The following is a 12,407-nucleotide window of genomic DNA, read 5'->3' on the forward strand; positions in this document are numbered from 1 at the left end:
TGTTTCTCAGAGTTCATAGTCTCTCATGGTTCGTCTCCCCCTCCGATTTCCCCCCCTTCTTTCTTCCCCTCCTGCTATCTTCTTCTTCTTTTTTTTAAACATATAATGTATTATTTGTTTCAGAGGTACAGGTCTGTGATTCAAGAGTCTCTGTTCTTTTTTTTTAATGCTAACATGTTCAGCTCTGCCATTACTTTGGCTGGTTTATGGCTTTGGCTAGTCATGACTCTTGCTGTTCTGGTGCCATTTCAGCATTTATGTTAAAGTTGGTGGTACGGCTCTGTGGGTATTTCTTACTTAAAATCACAGAGAAAAGGAATTTGATTGATCCAGCTATCTTTTTTTTTCTTCAATCTAGACCATGTCAAATACCATTGGTGGGCCTGTGGCTTGGTTCGGGTGCTCACTTAATATATTTACTGAGTTGATTAGAGTATCTCATGATACCCAGGCCACTGAGATCAGACACTCAAATAGCAGTTGGAAGCAAGGCCATTTCCTTTACAAGGGCATTTTGGTGGGCAGGCAGGGATTATCTACTTGGCAATTAAAACTATCATATAGAGACTATCCAACTTACTTCCTATGACTACTCATTTAACAATTTAAAGAGCTGGAGGGGAAAAAAATCTATTAGAATTTCCTCTATGTAACTAGGTTACCTTGAAGATCCAGAAAGAAAACTCAATAGAACTATATTTAGTAGGGAAACCTGTTTTTCTATTTAAGAAAATTTTGGTCTTGAAATAATCAAATATCTTTAGCAAATTTGATGTCCAGGTAAAAAATACCCAAACCACTGGGTACCCTTGTTGTACATTTTTTTTTTTTACTTTTTATTTTTACTTTTAAGAACCATTCAGAATTCTTCACAGCATGTGTAATATGATAAATTTTTGCTTCAAGAAATGTAATGTGCAAATATTTAAAAAATTAAAACTCAAAGAAGATAGAAAATAGCATTTAAAATGACAATTTAATAGTTTAGCCCCAATTTTTTTGATAAAAATTTATGGTAATATTAGTTTGCTCATGTTGTACAATTTAAAGTTTGAATTTCTTTAAAAAAAGTTTGAATTTCTTATAAATTATAAATGGCAATGATCTGCACTGAGCAATTACTATGATTTACTGTATGTCTCTAAATGTCTTATTACATGTCACAAATCTTACTGATTTATAAACTGAGATAAGAAATTTAAGTAATGACTTTGTCCATATATTTAATTATTTGCTTGAACAAAACAAGCCCAAAGCTTGTCTAATTATCCAGGGGGCTAATTTGCATGACCAATATCAATAATACTGTGAAAATTCCTTAAGCAAATAGTGTAAATGTTGATACTACCTTAAGAGACCAGTGCTTCAGTCCAAATCTGGGGATTAGATTCCATGATATTATTCACTTCCAATTATATTTATGAAAGGTTTTAATGCAAGTAAACGTAACACTTTTATTTTGACATTCCATTATTTCAAAACCGTGATTAAAATTCCCAGTGTGTCTTGGAGAATGCTAGCACCAGGGGTTGAGATTGAAAGATACAACCCCTAATTTGAAGGACTTTAAAGTTTAGTAGAGGAGACAGACAAGTAAATAGCTTAAAGTATGTGCTTTTCTAGAAAAGTGCTCAGGATATTATGGGAGGCCTGGACATGATTCCTTTTCTCATTCTTGTTGGGAGTCACCCATATATTAATATCCTCATGAACATTCGAGTATTTCAATATCCTGGTTTTGAGTATCTTCTCAGGGTAGAGCCATAACACGTTTTTGGAGTTAATAGATAGTCTACACATACGCACACAAGCCTTTAGGCATAATTTCTACTGATATGAAACATGACTTTAAATTCTTGCCAAAACAATATTTCTGTAGTGTTTTTTGCTTGATGAGAACTGTTGTGTTGAGTTCTGACAGCAATAAAGGTGTTTCATCAATCCATCTCATGAAGTAGTGGTACCCATCTAACGCAACCAACCAAACACTTTATAAAGTTTAATATTCTCATTTCATTTCCAAACACTCACTAAATACAGAGGATATTTTTTTTAACACACCTTGTTGATTTTCTATGTAGGGTAAAATGTACGTACCTTATTCAAGTAATTGGTATTCAATCTCCTACACTCATCTTGTTTAAAATTTCTTCTCTTTCCTACTTTCTAATATCAACTTACAGGCCATTTTGTAGTGCCCTGGGTCATCTTGTTTTGTAGATAAAAATAACTTAATACAAAAAGGGGAGCAAAAAAGGAAAAAAGTGAGTTGATATACGACCTAAACATTTCCTTGATGGACAATGCAAAAGACCTAAGGAATTTTCTTGATGATCCGTTTCATTTCCTAGTTATATAACTTAGAAAAAGATAACCTTTAAAAAAAGTTCCATTGAAAAAGCACTCTTCTAACATAATTGTGGGATTTCAATTTTGATTAAAATAGGACTTTTCTCTACACAGTCTGAATTGAGAATGAGATTGGAATCTTTCATTCTTGGCTAGGGCTATAATCCAGCAAACTCACCCTGAAGGATAGAAAAATGGGTAGAATAAAACTCACAAATATTCAGAAAATGTGTTACTTCATTTTAAGACAAATATCATGTAGGAGAGGAAAGAGATATATCTTTCAAATATGTAAAACACAATTTGTAGCCACTTGCTTCAGCCCAGCTAATAGAAATACAGTTAGACTACAGAAGATGAATAGGTGTTTTTCAGAGACAAAATGCTCAAAAACTAAATGGTCATTACTGATATCCATGTTGTGACTTGTGTAGTAGTTAAAATGTTTCTGATTTGAATGCAGTTCTCTTTCTTTCCCTCCTTCCCTCCCTCCCTCCCTTCCTTCCTTTTTTCCCCTCCTCCTCCTTCTTTTGGTTTGATATTAGAGTGGGTGGGTGGATGCGTGTTTTCAATTGTGCCCCATGTCTGCCCATATTTCATTTTCAAGCCCACTTACCAACTTGGAAGTTGGTGTCTGAACTAAAATAGTCTCAGTGCTGAAGTTTCTTTTTAAAGAGTTAGAGTAGTCCCTAACATCTTTAAGTTTAATTAATTCTCAGGTATGTTGATTGGAGACCTACTAAAGTAGAATAAAAATATCTTTGACCCACATGTTCCTCTGAAACATTTTTAACTGAATTGAGAGAAAACGCAATAATAAATTAAACTACTAGTTTCTTACAAGGAGTTGAAGCCCTCAGGAGGATACTTGGCCCGTTGTTCTTGGACTCATGGCTCACTCTTCCAGGACTCTGCTCTGATCTTGATTCTTGTAGACTGTAGTTTCCAGGTTCTGGTGCTACCTGGCTTCTGGCTGGGTTTGATCATGGGAGGCTCCGGTGGGGGATAGGAGGCTAGAAGAAGAGAGAAGTGAAGGTATTTCTTAGCCCACTCTGCCTCTGGTGGTAGCTTAGCAGTGACTCTTCCATGGCGCTGGCTCCCACCAGACTTACTTGCTCCAGCTTTCTCTGAATAATACTGGCTTTTACACTAGCATCTCCTCCCTTTGTGTACCCAGCCCAGCAGTGGCAATGACTTCCTTTTTGTGACTAAGGTCTGGGTTTCCTCACTATTACAAGTTTGGTTTCTTAGGTTCTCTGGCACTTGTGTAACCAATTCCCTGCATTAAAATCACTTGTAGTAATTTCTTTTTTTCCTGATCAGATCTTTTTTGATTTAACTTATTTTTGTAAGTCATTGCTGAATACATTTTCCAGGAGTTGCATATTTCAGAGGGAAAAGAGGCTTGGTTATACCAACAATATTGGCTGCATATAGCAAAAGTTAGAAAATAAATCAGGGGCACCTGGGTGGCTCAGTCCGTTAAGCGGCTGCCTTCGGCTCAGGTCATGATCCTGGGGTCTTGGGATCGAGCCCCACATCCGGCTCCCTGCTCAGCGGGGAGCCTGTTTCTCCCTCTTCCTCTGCCTGCCACTCTGCCTACTTGTGCTCTCTCTGTCTCTCTCTCTCTCTCTGTCAAATAAATAAATAAAAATATCTTTAAAAAAAAAAAAGAAAATAAATCAATTGTCCCCCTACACGATACCAAATAGCCAGTTTAATGGCATTATTTTTCTTTCATAATTGAGTACTTTTTTGGATTTGTGTTGGTGTAATTTTATACCATAGTTGCTGTCTCCCCTATGGTTACTTAGAGAAAGTCTACTCAAAAGCACAAAATTTGGAATTGAATGCCTATTTGGCTGTCTCCCGCTTCCTGGGGACATTTTGGCTGCAGTCATACCATTGGACATGTTGCATACACAAATAGGTAATGTTGGCTGTCTGAAAAATTTGAAATGGTCAAACTTACTGTGAGCTTAGTTAAGAAAAGGAAGAAGAGAAGAGGAGAGAAGAAGGGAAGAGAAAAAGAAAAAAACCCGACCTGAAACCCAAGGGTGTTGTGAAGCCTGGCTGTCACAACCTGCTACTTTGTCAAGTTATTTAACCACTTTGAGCCTCAATTTAACCTAAAGAGATTTGCATGAGTTCGGATGCGTCCCCGTGAATGAAAGAAGAGTAAACTCATCTCGCTTAAACATTAAGGACTATTTGTTATCACAGATGACAGAAGTCCTTAGGTGGCATTGCTCCAGTTGCTCAGGTTTGGATGCAGGAGCTCCTGGCATCCCCACCGTTTGGGTTCTTTCCCTTGTTCTCTCTGCCATCTCGGATGCCCCTGAGGTCACCCGCACACAGCGTTCAAGGCAGTGCCCGCACCAGAGACAATCGAGCAGAAGAGGCCTTCTCTCCTTTGAGTCTCTTTTAAAGACCTTTCCCAGAAGTACTGCAGGGGACTCCCTGAGTTAGAATAAGTCACTCTGAAACTTGGACATATTTTAGAAGTAATTTTATTTTATTTATTTATTTATTTAAATTTTTTTAAAAGATTTTTTATTTATTTGAGAGAGAGGACGGAAGCAGGGTGAGGAGCAGAGGGAGAAACAGACTCCCCACTGAGCAGGGAGCCCGATGCGGGGTTCGATCCCAGAACTCCAGGACCATGACCTGAGCCGAAGGCAGCCACTCAACTGACTGAGCCACCCAGGCACCCCTAGAAGTAATTTTAATTGCTCTATTTGCTTTTAAATCTTAAAGACTAAGAACAGTATAAAAGTCTCTGATCAAAATCAGAATTTTTAGAAGGCATACCAAGGAAAGCATATCTTTCTTATTTTGAAACATATTTTAGGGTTGATACATGGAGAAGAGTTTGGAATTCTTCCCCTCTAAGAAATAGTACTAATTACTAAAGTTTACTGGGCATTTACTAGATGCCAGGTGCCAGGCACACTTTAATCTCACTGTTCTTCACAACCACTCAAGAAGGTAGGTACTAGTAATATGCTCCCATTACCTAGATGAGGAATTTGAGGTACAGAGAGGTTTAATCATTTTTACACTGTTCCTTTGTTGGCAAACTTGACAGAAAGCTGGTATTTGAACTCAAAAGTTTTAACAGCAGAATCTCTGACTCCCAAAGCTACAGGAATGCCGACACATGTTTTATCCAGAATTACTCAAACAAAAATCTTGGGGCGTTATGGATTTTTCAGCAATTCTTTGCAGCTGTCTTGAAGCATCTCGATTATTGGAGGTTTTCTTAAAACTTTCTAGCAGTTAAAAAAGTGAATATCTATGTATCTATTCAGTAATTTTTGATTACAATAAATTATATATATGTGTATATATATATATTTATTTCCCTAAATTAGTATCCATTCAAGATGTTCATTAGTTCAGTTTTTCTCAAACTTTCCTGGGCCCAAGAACCGCTTAAGGATTCTGACTGTGGGGTGGGGGCCAACAAACTCTCAGATGATGTCAGTGTTGCTGGACTGAGGATGGCAGTCTGAATGGAACAGTATTAAATGGCCATTCAGGGACGCCCAGGTGGCTCAGTCAGTTAAGTGGCTGGCTCCTGATTCCGGCTCAGGACATGGTCTCAGGGTCCTGGGATCAAGCTCCGCGTTGGGCTCCCTGCTCAGTGGGGAGTTTGCTTCAGGATTCTCTCTCCCTCTGCCCCTCCCCCCGCTTGCTTTCTCTCTCTCTAAAATAAATAAATTTTTTAAAAAGTTAAGAAAAAAATAAATGGCCATTCCTCTGGTGATAGTGACCTGCAATGCTCTGGAGCTGGCTTCCACTGGCTTATGAGAGCCCGTTGTTAAATTTTCAGGAATATTGGGAACTGTTGTCAAGCACAGGCATTATTAATAATTAAATCATAGAAATGTACAATTAAATTGTGAACAAAGGCACTAAATACTCCTATCATGACTCGCTAATTATTTTACTACAGTTCTCAATTACTGATGCTCTCGAGGTTTCTTTCTCTGTGTGTTTCTTTATGTATCACTTTACAATGGCATGCCACTACTCACCTTTTCCCATCTCTGTGCTCAGGGATGTCATGTTGAGAGCTTGAAATCGATCATCGTGGGAATATTTACACCTTGGAAACTGAAAAATACTACAATCAGGACTTTTCTCCTCGGAGAGCCTGTTGTTAAAATGCTGACTACCATACCACTCTGATAAACCTGTGTTGCATTTATACTTTGTGTTTACTGATCAAAAAAAAAAATCTGGTTGTCATTCTAAACATGAAACTACGTGGAGCTGTCCGCCTAATTTTACAGACTGGGTAAGAGTGTGAGGGACGGACTTTTAGTTCCAGTTAGTGAGTTAGCTGGACTATGGTTCCTGAGTGTGCATATCTGTGTTCTCACTTGGGGAGGGGCTGGCTTCGCACTCACTCAGTACCTGCCCTCCACACTGGTTGTTCATAAGAGAGGGGAATGCAAGAGCCCTGTTGGACATGTCCAGTCTGTGCTCGCACATAACTTGCTAACATGAAATGCTAACTCGCTCTATTGTTTGGTCTTGAGCATCCTCTCATTATAGTCATTTGTTCTGCCTGGTCTGGGCACAGTTTCTTATTTTACCTTTGGCAGCTGAGAGCTATTCTTGGACTCCACAACCTGTTTCAGCAAAAATGGTTCCCTGGTCAGAAAAACTAATGAAAAAAGAAGTCCCAAACAAAATGCCGTCACTTGTGTACATGTACGGTAAACAAGGTTACCGGCAAAAGAAGGAAAACCCTTGCAGCTGGTTGGAGTTGTTTACAAGACTGTGACAAGCGATGAAAGACCTGTACTGGATTTGGAGTTTGAGGCTGCAGGAGAGGACGCGAGCAAGCCAGCTCTCCTGATGGGGGATGCTTTGCGAAGGCCGTGCTAATTGGCAAAAATCATTCTCCGGCATGATCAACTGTAGAAATAGCAACATGTAATGGGTCCCAAAACACTCGTGCAGTCCTGCTGGTTCATTCTTCCAACAAATTTTCACTCATCAAGATACAAGTACAAAGTGCTGGCGATTTCCTGGAAGGCTAAATAGTTTTTCCCAACCCGGCAGCAGCAAGAGCAGGGATGTTTACATTGAGCTGATGAAATGCAAGTAATAGACAAAACAGAGAGAGATGTGGGACCAGGAACTGGTAAGGATTCCATCACTTTTCCTCTCAGTTAACTGCCTAAGTGAGAGGGGATGGCAAAAGACTCAAAATCTCTCTTTTTCCTTCCTTCCGTATCGATGGGAACATGCCTCCTACTCTTATTATGAACGGAGCCTCAATGATGATTAAAAATGCTCTGTGTGTGTGTGTGTGTGTGTGTGTGTCTGCTTTTGAGAAGCACAACTTCTTTTGAAAACTTAGAGCATTTATTTATTTTTTTACTTTTTTATTATCACCATACATTACATCATTAGTTTTTGATGCAGTGTTCCATGATTCATTGTTTGTGCATAACACCCAGTGCTCCATGCAGAACGTGCCCTCTTTAATACCCATCACGAGGCTAACCCAACCTCCCACCCCCTCCCCTCTAGAGAAAACTTAGAGCATTTAGAAGCAAACCAATGACGAATGCTAAATCTAGAGTTCTTAAAAACCAACTGATGCATATTCCTTCTATGAACATTTTGTCTCCTGCAGGGGCTGAGGCAGGGCTCAGTCATGCTGGCGATTGTGCTGGGTTTTATTTTAAGCCTCTTAACCCCACATAACAGCTGCAGGAGTGCTGGGACCCCTGGGGAATACAGCCCACCTGGTTCCCTTCTTTTCCTCCCATCTAGATGAGATGTTTAGTTTTTTAGTTGCTAACCAGGCAACTACCCATTTCCATGGTTGACTGCCTCCATCCCAGATAGTTTTGAAACTGGTTATGCCTTCACCTAGCGGTTGGCTCTCACACTCATTTTGCGTCTAATGGTGTGAAGCAGCCTGACTCTAAAGCAGTGGTGCATGCAGGTGAAGGGTGTAGACACAGCTAAACTGTACGGGTTGGGATCCTGGCTCTGCCATTTATGAGCTGTGTGATTTGGATGAACAACGAATATGTTTTGTTTTTTTAAAGAATTACTCATATGGAACCTGCTATACGTCAGGCACTAGTGAAGAACTGCACAAATACGAACTCAGTAATTTTCACACCCCCGGGGAGAGTGCTTTCTTTATTCTCCATTTTTCAGATGGGGACACTGAGGCACAAGCAGCTAGTGGGGCATGTTGGTTGGGAGCGTGGGCTCCAGAGTGGCGTTGCCTGAGGGTGGATCCCGGACTTGTCACCCTCTGGCTATATGCCACCTCGGGCAAGAAAACAGCAACACATCTTACCCTATCATCGTCCTTCTATTCCTAGAGAGATTTTTCTTTAATAACAAGAGAATAAGCATGGCATAATATCAGAATAAATGACAAACTTGTAAATAGAATAGGCGCAGTGTTTTAAGCAACCCCTGCCTTCTTCTTATTTTTCTTATTTTGTAATATACTGGTAAAAACTTTGGCATGTTCTGGTAAAAATTTTGCACCTGTTCAGACTAGCCTTTAGGAACCCCTACCTCACTAACATCTCTCTGGAGCATCACTGTTATTGTAATTAATACTCTATAGTATGCAGAGAGGTGATTGCTGCGTTTTTATCATTATTGGCCCAGTCTGCTAAAAAAAAAAAAAAAAGACAAAAGGAAAGGCAGTATCGTTCAAATAAAGAAACACAAAACCCACTTACTCTTATTTGGGGAGCAGCGGCACAGATCGTGTAACTTCGATAATATTTGTGGCAAATTCTAAATTTAGTCATTCCAGAAGGCCCATATTCATACCATACATTTTATCTCCCTTAATTTCTGGCTACCATAGAGCACGTCTTGGAGCAAACAGCGTGTCTGGGATTCGAGGTAGTTCTGCGGGGAGGCGCGCGCCAGTCTGGAAGGATCCTTGGCGGTGCGTAGCGCACTGTAGACGAGCCCGGCCGCCGCCAAACAGAGCGCCTCAGGCCCCTGGCGGCCGCCTGCAAACACGGCCAGGAGAGGAGCCTCTGCCTGGATGTCTCCCTCTCTTCCTGGGAAATACCGCCGGATAACTGCGGTCCTACCCTGAGGCAGTAGAAATGTGGCCATCTAGTCTTTTTCTAACGGATCTTCCTTAACGTTTCCCACCAAGAATGACTAAATACTCTTGACCTTCATGAAATAATGGTAGGGCCACCCTCGGGTCCCTGTGTCATCTTTCACAACCTGAAAACCTGTCAAGAGAGGACAAGATGGTGGAGCTTGGGTTTTTCTTTTAAGAATTGAGTAGGAGGTGGGGCACCTGGGTGGCTCAGTTGTTAAGCGTCTGCCTTCGGCTCATGTCATGGTCCCAGGGTCCTGGGATCGAGCCCCGCGTTGGGCTCCCTGCTCCGCGGGAAGCCTGCTTCTCCCTCTCCCACTCCCCCTGCTTGTGTTCCTTCTCTCGCTGTGTCTCTCTCTGTCAAATAAATAAATAAAATCTTTAAAAAAAAAAAAAAAAGAATTGACTAGGAGGTGAGAATTACCTCCTGGGCAAACATTCTTTGGTAGACTGTTGCGTGTTCAATAAATGGCTTTTCTGTTGTCTCATTTTGAAACTGCGAGCAACAGAGCAGATTCTTTTTTGTTTTTGTTCCTCTATGTTTTTTTTTTTTAAATTCACCCTTTTTGAATTTTTTAGATTATGCATTTATTCACAGAGCCCTTCTAACATATACATTGAAAGGAAATGTGTGGGTTGCTCTTAAGTTCCCACTGTGGACATTCAGCTGACATTAAAAAAAATTCCATTCATGCCTTGAGATTAATAGAAAAATCAGTGTTTTTAAAAATGATTTTATTTCCAAGAAGTTTGCCTGCCAAAATCTAAATATGATTTAGTGTAGATAACTCAGAGTTATGCGTAGAGGGAGTTAGGGCAAAGGGTTTATTGGACTCACGTTTTTGTAGATTAAAACCTTTGGTTTTGTGTGTTGTTGAAATGGGCTGGCAAACACCGTGGTTAGTAACTATCCTGTTCTCCCCCAATGGTATGGTACAGGCCACAATTCACATTTTTAGTTTCCATGTTGAGGGTACACAGTTGAGAACCTAAGAACATAAGCGTTCTTTTTAGACTAGTATTTTTTTTTTTTAACCTTTCCCACTTTTCAGTAACACTTTTGTTTCATGTTTTTATATGAACTCAGTGGAATATATTCATACAGAGGGAAGAAAAGAACACAGTCTTTTCTTCTGCCAACATTTTTTCAGTTGATAACTTTACTGAGATACGATTCTCTACCATCCTTCTTAATTGTTGCTTAAAGCCCAACTCATAGTTTGAGAATACTTCACACCGAGTCGGAGATTTGTTCAGCTGCCTGCTCTGAGACAGAAGGAAGCAATATGATTCTCTTCCTTGGAGAACTTGCTTATATGGAACCAAAATTTATCTCCTTGAGGTTTTGAACTTTGGGTCCCATAGAGCAATAATCCCTTTTCCACGTGGCAAACCTATCTGAAGACAGTGATCACATTCTACTGAAGTCCACTCTTGAGGTTAGAAATCCTCAAATTCTTCAAAATTTCCCCAGAAACATAATTTTGAGCACCGTCTCTATTCCTAATTGGAGTTGTGTGTCTTGCATTTACTCTCTTGTACAGCATGGCTCCCAGAAATGAGCACAAGTCCGAGGAATGTCTGGTCAGAGTAGCACAGTGAAGGCTTCTGTCTCCCTCATTCAGGAATGCTATCTCTGTGAAGGACGCATGAAGTCCTTTTGGGGAGTGCTGAGCTTACCAGTCACTTAAGCCAGTTAAGCCACTAGACATTTTTGTTTTGCTGTAGGCCATATTTCTCCTTTGCCAAGAATACTTAATTCTCTATCACTTGACTGACTTTGTAGCAAATGAAAATTTGCTACCTTCATCCCTTCATTGTCCAATAGAAATGTGGAAAATGACCAAACTGAGAATGGAGCCCTATAGGAGCCCTATTATAGGAGCTCTATAAGATGCCCTGGGACCTCCCTTCATGGTGACTGGTGGGTTAGCACTGAGCTTTCCCCTGACTAATAATCCACCGAGCTATAAAGCATTCAAGCCAATCCACTCATCTTGTTAATGAAATCACTTCCCTTGTTCGTGAGTTACCTCCCTAAGAGAAAAGTGAACTTAACAGGTGTGATTTGGTTCCCTTTAAATACATTCTGTTTTGTAGTCATTACTCCTGCATGAAACTCAGGTGTTCATCCTTTCTTAGCTATTTCCAGTGGTTGAGCAGCAACATTTCTTGCTTGCTCCTATCATGTGTCAGCAGGGGCTTGGGTTCATTTACAGACACTTGATGGTGTTTCTGTTACGTTAGACTTCAGTTCTTTTTTTGGCTTTTTCCATTCTCTCTCTTTTAGCTCCAAGATCACTCTTGTTTTTAGAAAGTGGACGAGTTCTCACCTCTCAGCCTTTCGCCCGCATGTCACCGTTACCTCAAGCAAATACATGGATTTTTTAAATAATTTTTTTTTTTGCTAAAAATCCCTTCCTAAACATTAGAGACATTTAGTACCATTCTTCCCACATTTTCAAAACAGGGCTTTGCAAATGTATTATCCGTCCCTGCTAAAAGTCTTTCTTCCATCTTTCATGCATTCATTGTTAAAGCTGACTGTATTGGGAGGTCCCTGAACTGGACTCTTCTTAGCTACACGTTTCTTTTTGTCCTAATTTTAGCTTCTGGAGGTTCAGGCTGGGATAATGACAGTGTTATCTCAGAAATGTTTGAAGTCTTTCTTCCTAACCTCCTTCTAGACCCACCCACTCCATGCTCTCCCAGGGTCCAGGATCACATCTGCACCCTCTTCCTCTCAGGTTCCTGTCATTGTCACGTTGCTCACCAATCTCTCGGTCCACAGTTGGCCCACAGGAGTGGTGCTCCTGTTTGTTTCCTAACATTTGAGGCCTGAGGGTCAGGCTTAGGGTGCAGAAGTGTGTTCCTGTGAAAACACAAGGAATGAGGCTACTGTAGCATTTCCTTTGCTTTTCAGGTCATTGATGTTCTACTT

The sequence above is a fragment of the Leptonychotes weddellii genome, chromosome 8 (assembly GCF_054177405.1).
Source record: "Leptonychotes weddellii isolate Sample4059 chromosome 8, ASM5417740v2, whole genome shotgun sequence".
NCBI classification, from domain to species: Eukaryota; Metazoa; Chordata; class Mammalia; order Carnivora; family Phocidae; genus Leptonychotes; species Leptonychotes weddellii.